This window comes from Xyrauchen texanus, chromosome 18, assembly GCF_025860055.1.
Source record: "Xyrauchen texanus isolate HMW12.3.18 chromosome 18, RBS_HiC_50CHRs, whole genome shotgun sequence".
NCBI lineage: Eukaryota > Metazoa > Chordata > Actinopteri > Cypriniformes > Catostomidae > Xyrauchen > Xyrauchen texanus.
In genome coordinates this window covers 6,065,557-6,071,556 of record NC_068293.1, presented here as the reverse complement: position 1 = coordinate 6,071,556, position 6,000 = coordinate 6,065,557, and positions in this window count along the sequence as shown.

Sequence of the window (6,000 nt, the reverse complement as noted above, 5' to 3'; positions counted from 1 at the left end):
AGAAATTTAAGGAATTCCACTGTAGATGGAGCTAGATACTACTGCAGCAGTCTCTTTGATCTCAACAGAAAAAGATATTGCAATGTAAAGCCACTTACCTCTCCATCCATCAGACATTATTCTGATAACTTACACAGGTGAGAACATTTGCCCACAGAGTAATTAATGTGCAGGTAAAACTAAACAAGAAAACTGCTGTGCTTCTTCAGTAAATTATGAAGGGGGATTATTCTCCACTGTTTGGTAGAGAGTGGTTGCACCAAATAAAACTGACCTGGAAACAGGTAAACACTGTGTAAACAAACAATGGAATCTGTGCTTCGCAAACATGCTTCAGTTTTCTCTACAGAACTAGGAGTGATGAAAGGTACTGAAGCAAGTGTGTTACTGGAAACTGAACACAAACCTTCAGACAGTCAGCCAGCATTGCCATATGGTGTTGGTGCTGTCACATGTTCTACCCAATGGTCAAGAAAAGTGCTTTTGCTTCATGAACACTCAGTAAATATGAACAAACCGATGCACAAATTGAGTCTGAAGCCTTAGTGATTGCATTTGGTGTAAGAAAGTTTCACCAATATTTGTATGGACAAAAATTCACACTTCCAACTGACCATCAGCCTCTGACCACTATCTTCGGTCCTCCTAATGGCATTCCATCAATGGATGCTGTGAGGATTCAAAAGGTGGGCTTCACTCTTCTCTGCACACAACTATACAGTATAGTACAGTACAGAAAGGCAGCACACCATCTGAATGCAGAATATTTCTTGACTTCCTCCGTGTATGGAACACAAAATCCTCTTCATTAATGTGTTTTACCTTAAACAAATTGCCGTTACTTAAATCCATCGAGACCAGGGCTGACCCTATTCTACTGGCTGTACTAGACTTAGTGATACAAGGACATAAAATGCTGGATATGACAAAGCAGTGAGTCATCGCCCTTCCTTAAATGGATAATACACGCCAAAATTAAAATTCTCTCACACTCTATCATTTACTCACACACATGCCATCCCAGAAGACAGTCTATGACTTTCTTCTGCAAAACACAAATTGTGATTTTTAAAATAATATTTCTGCTCTTTCCGTCACCATTTCGCAAGTGAATGGTGACCAGAACTTAAAGGTCCAAAAGGCAGGATGAAAGTAATCCACAATATTCCAGTGGTTAAATCCATATCTTCTGAAGCAATATGATAGGTTAGCATGCACTGAAATCCTCCAGAAGACACGCCACTGTCCAGCAAAGATTGACATATTTATTGACTTATTTATCGAAACACCCCATGAAGAGAGAGTCTCTTGCCATGCTCTTCATGGGCCGTCAGCTGCAGACCCATCTGGATGCCCTGGCCTGAAGCCTAATGTGGAATCTGTGGTGGAGCATGCTCAGAGTTCCCAATTCCAAAGAAAGGTAGCATGATCTAATCTAGACAAAGATAGTTTGCTGTCAGAAATTCTGTGGAAGCTTGTGATTACAGAGGGAGTGAGGGATGGACACCAGGGTTGGTGACCTCCCAGATAGGACATGTCTCATAGGTCTGTAGATGATGGAGCAATGGATCAGTGAGATGTCATGCAGGTCAGCTTACATCTCACAAAATCCAAGCTGCTTCCCAAAATTTGGCAGAACCCGAACTGACAGATAACACTCACATAATTCCCATCTCTGACCAAACCTCACTTTTATTTCTTCCACACCAGCAAAGAAACCAAAATACTCTTCTGCTGATGTTACCAAGGATACCCATAATCTGCCTAAATCACCTACAGTATCAACCTCAGAAGGTACTTGTAGACATTATCCTACATGAGTGATTAAACCATCTAGTCATCTGACATTGTTGGAAGGCAGTGGACATCAAAGTCAACAAAATTAGTTAGTGAGCTATTTCTGTATGGAGCAGAATAATCCCCTGAACTAGCTTGAGGTCAGGGGCAGTCTACCCCCTACCTCAAGTTTATAGTTTGTTTACATATAAAAAAAATCTGTGTCTGATTTGCATGCAAGGCTTTTTGAACTAATGTTATTTTTTAGAGTTATTTTTGTTGTACTAATTTATAATGTGTTGTTGGGAATTTATGTACCAATAAGGTGGGAGGAAATGTTATATAGGACATTTACATGCATTGTTGGAGCATCACTCTTGTTGTTGCATGCATGTTAAATAAAAAGAAGCACAATTTGGTGAGTGAGCGCCTTGTGACAAATGAGAGTTCATTGTAATACTGTAAGTTTCAGAACTCAAAACTTCCTCCCCAATTAAAAAAAAGGCATTCATTGGAACCAAGCTGCAAAATAAAAGTGTTTTCTATTTCTACACATTTGTGATGTCACAGGGGGCTCATTAATGCATGAACACCTCCACAGACATCAATGCATTATTTTATATGACGGCAAATCAATGGTAATAAATGCATCTTGAAAAATAATCTGTGTGTGTTATTGATGCTCGATGGCTTAAGGCCACTCAAGGAAAAAGAAAGATCTACTGTGTGCGTTTTAAACCCTTGCATTATTGACACTCGCGCACTGTAGTTCATTGCCGTTTAAGGAAACAGAAAGAACCCGTGCGCTTGTTTTAATCCCTGACATGCACAAAATCTCCTGCGCATGCAATACAAGCTCTCGCATGTGAAGAAAATTTTGTCGCACGAGCAAAATCATTCTTCAAACTTTGCTCATGCGAACACTTTTTAATTTTGTCAGTCGTGGGGCAAGCTCTTGCTGTTTTGTATGTAACCTCAAATATCATTGGTTATTCCCTTTTCCTGGAAATCAGTTGTGATTGGCTCCCTTTTATTACGAAAATTAAAAGACATGACTTTGTATTCAAAGTCATTAATACTTTATTAGTGTAGCGAATACAAGTAGAGACAGTCACAATGTCGGAGAAAAAACTGCTTTATTAAAATAAAAGCAGGCCACAGTACAAAACAAAGGCAAATCCAGAGAAGAATGGTCAGGGTGAGCGTTAGGTCAAAAGCCGGGGAATCAAGATATAAACAATGGGGCAAATCCGGGAGAGAGTAGTCAAAGGGAGCGTGAGGTCGAAGCTGGGGAATCAATATACAAACAAGACAAGCAAGAGGAAAAGACAGGGGAACAAGGGGGGCTGGCAAGCTAAGGGGTAAACGAGAGGAGTACAAAACTAGACGAGACTAGCGGGGGGCGAAGATGCGGGGTAAACTAGAACAATAACCAACAGGAGTGAGACGAACGCGTTGTGAAATATATAGGGGCGAGTGCAGGTGTAAACAATGATAGGTGATGAGACGAGTGCAGGTGAAACTAATGTGCAGGAGTGCAGATGACGCGAGTGCAGGTGGTCATAATGTTCTGGGGGATTGGAAACGCGTGAGAAACTCGAGGAAGGGAGATAACCTACGAGCATGTGAGCGAGTAGGAGCAAAGGGGGGAGGCTCGAGAGGCGGAGCCCTAGGAAGCTCTGGAGTCTCTGGGAGTAGAGCCGTGAGAGGCTCGGGGAAAAAGGTCATGGAAGACTCGAGAGGCTCTAGAGGTGGGGCCCTGGAAGGCTCGAGAGGCTCGAGGGGGGGAGCCATGAAAGACTCAAGAGACGGAGCCCCGAGAGGCTCAGGAGGAGGAGGAGGAGCCCTGGAAGACTCGAGAGACGAAGCCCTGAGAGGCTTGGAAGGGGGTGGAGCCCTGAAAGACTCGAGAGGAGAAGCCCTGAGAGGCTTGAGGGGAGGAGGAGCCCTGAGAGACTCGAGAGGGGAAGCCCTGAGAGGCTTGAGAGGGGGAGGAGCCCTGAGAGACTCGAGAGGCGAAGCCGTGAGAGGCTTGAGGGGTGGAGCCATGAAAGACTCGAAGGACGGAGCCCTGAGAGGCTCGAGGGGAGGAGGAGCCCTGAGAGACTCGAGAGGCGAAGCCGTGAGAGGCTTGAGGGGTGGAGCCCTGAAAGACTCGAGGGGAGGAGGAGCCCTGAAAGACTCGAGAGGAGGAGGAGCCCTGAGAGGCTTGGGGGGGAGGAGCCTTGAGAGACTCGAGAGGCGAAGCCGTGAGAGGCTTGAGGGGTGGAGCCCTGAAAGACTCGAGAGGAGAAGCCCTGAGAGGCTTGGGAGGGGGAGCCCTGAAAGACTCGAGAGGAGAAGCCCTGAGAGGCTCGAGAGGAGGAGCCCTGGGAGGCTTGGGAGGAGGAGCCTTGGGAGGCTCGTGAGGCGGAGCCCTGGGAGGCTCGAGAGGAGGAGACCTGGGAGGCTTGGGAGGAGGAGCCTTGAAAGACTCGGGAGGAGAAGCCCTGAGAGGCTTGAGAGGCGGAGCTCTGGGAGGCTCGAGGGGTAGAGCTCTGGGAGGCTCGAGAGACTTGAAAGGCAGAACCCTGGGGGGCTTGGGAGGTAGAGCTCTGGGAGGCTTGAGAGGAGGCGCCTTAGGAGGCTCGAGAGGAAGAGCCCTGGGAGGCTTGAGAGGAGCCCTGGGAGGCTTGGGAGGAGGAGCCTTGGGAGACTCGAGAGGCAGAGGCCGCGAGGGCTCTGAGGGGTGAGCAGAGGCTGGCAGAGCCATGGAAGACTCTGAGAGCGGAGCAGAACCCAGCAGAGCCGTGGAAGACTCTGAGAGCGGAGCAGAACCCGGCAGAGCCGTGGAAGACTCTGGGGGCGGAGCAGAACCCGGCAGAGCCGTGGAAGACTCTGAGGGAACCTCTGCGGTCTTGAGCACAAGACGAGACTGGGGAGAAGGGGCCCTCTTTCTTCTCTTGTGTCCTCGGCCAACAGGGGACGTGGCCATGGGGACGGTCGAGGCTACAGGCGCTGGCTCGCCGGTTTCTGCCTCCCCCACAGTAAACGAGGAACCAGCGTACAGTAGGGCGAGGTCAATAAACTGAGCCAGGTTGAGAGAGCAGCGACCACTAGGCATGAATGATGAGGCTGGCTCATTCAGTACAAACTGAAAAATGTCTTTCAGAGCCACCTCATCAAAATTCACCTGGTTGGCCAGGGCACAAAAATCAACCACATAAGCCTCCAAGGATTGACTCCCCTGACGCAAAACCAAGAGTTGGGCCGCTGGGTCCATAATGTTAAGGGCACGGTTAAAAGTTCTACAACCGCTGCCCTGCATAAACAACCCTTGGCAAGCGCCCGAAGAGCCATCAAACCTCTCAGGGGATTGGAAACACGTGAGAAACTCGAGGAAGGGAGATAACCTACGAGCATGTGAGCGAGTAGGAGCAAAGTGGGCGTGAGGGCTCGAGCGAGCAAAAAGAGTGTGCAAAGCTCGAGGGGGCGGAGCGAGGGAGTGAGGTCGAGGGAGTGAGTGTGTGTGCGACGAAGCGGGGATGGGGCAGAGGAGCGGGGTTCGTGACAATTAGTTAGAATTGTTTTATTCATTTATTTTCATTTAACAAGGCTGATTTCATACTTTATAATGTTTATCTTTGCCCGGTACATTAAAAACAGTACACTTACTACAGTTTACTTGCTAGATGATGCATTCTTGTGAAGTTAGGTATAACTACATAAAACAATTTATCTTTTATAAATTGTATTACTCCAGTAATAAGACTCCAGTTATAAATGGCACATCGATTCAGCAAGATGGCTGTCCAACAGTGGGGGTACGTGCAGAGAACATAGGCTGCTGGTTATTCAACATTTTAGTTTAGAATTATTAATTTATCTTGGCTCATGTTGGTCTTAGGCATGTACTGTATTTCAATTAGCCAATATTTATTATTAACTTCTCTCACCATTTTAAACCATAATGTACATGCTGTGTACTTGCCATTCAGTTTTCTATGTTGGTCCTAATAATGGTTTCTCTTTTCATGCATGTTAGTCCAGGTTGCAGGACCCTGCTAGACATGTTGTTTCCCTTTTACACAGTGCTCTAGCTAATGACTCTGATTCAATATATCAGATTGGTAAGTAAATCGTGTTGAGTGGCATGTCACTGAATTAAATATTGCACTTCTGTATCACATTGGAATGTCATAATTATAATTGACCACAATAATATTGTTTTATTGCTTTATGTGT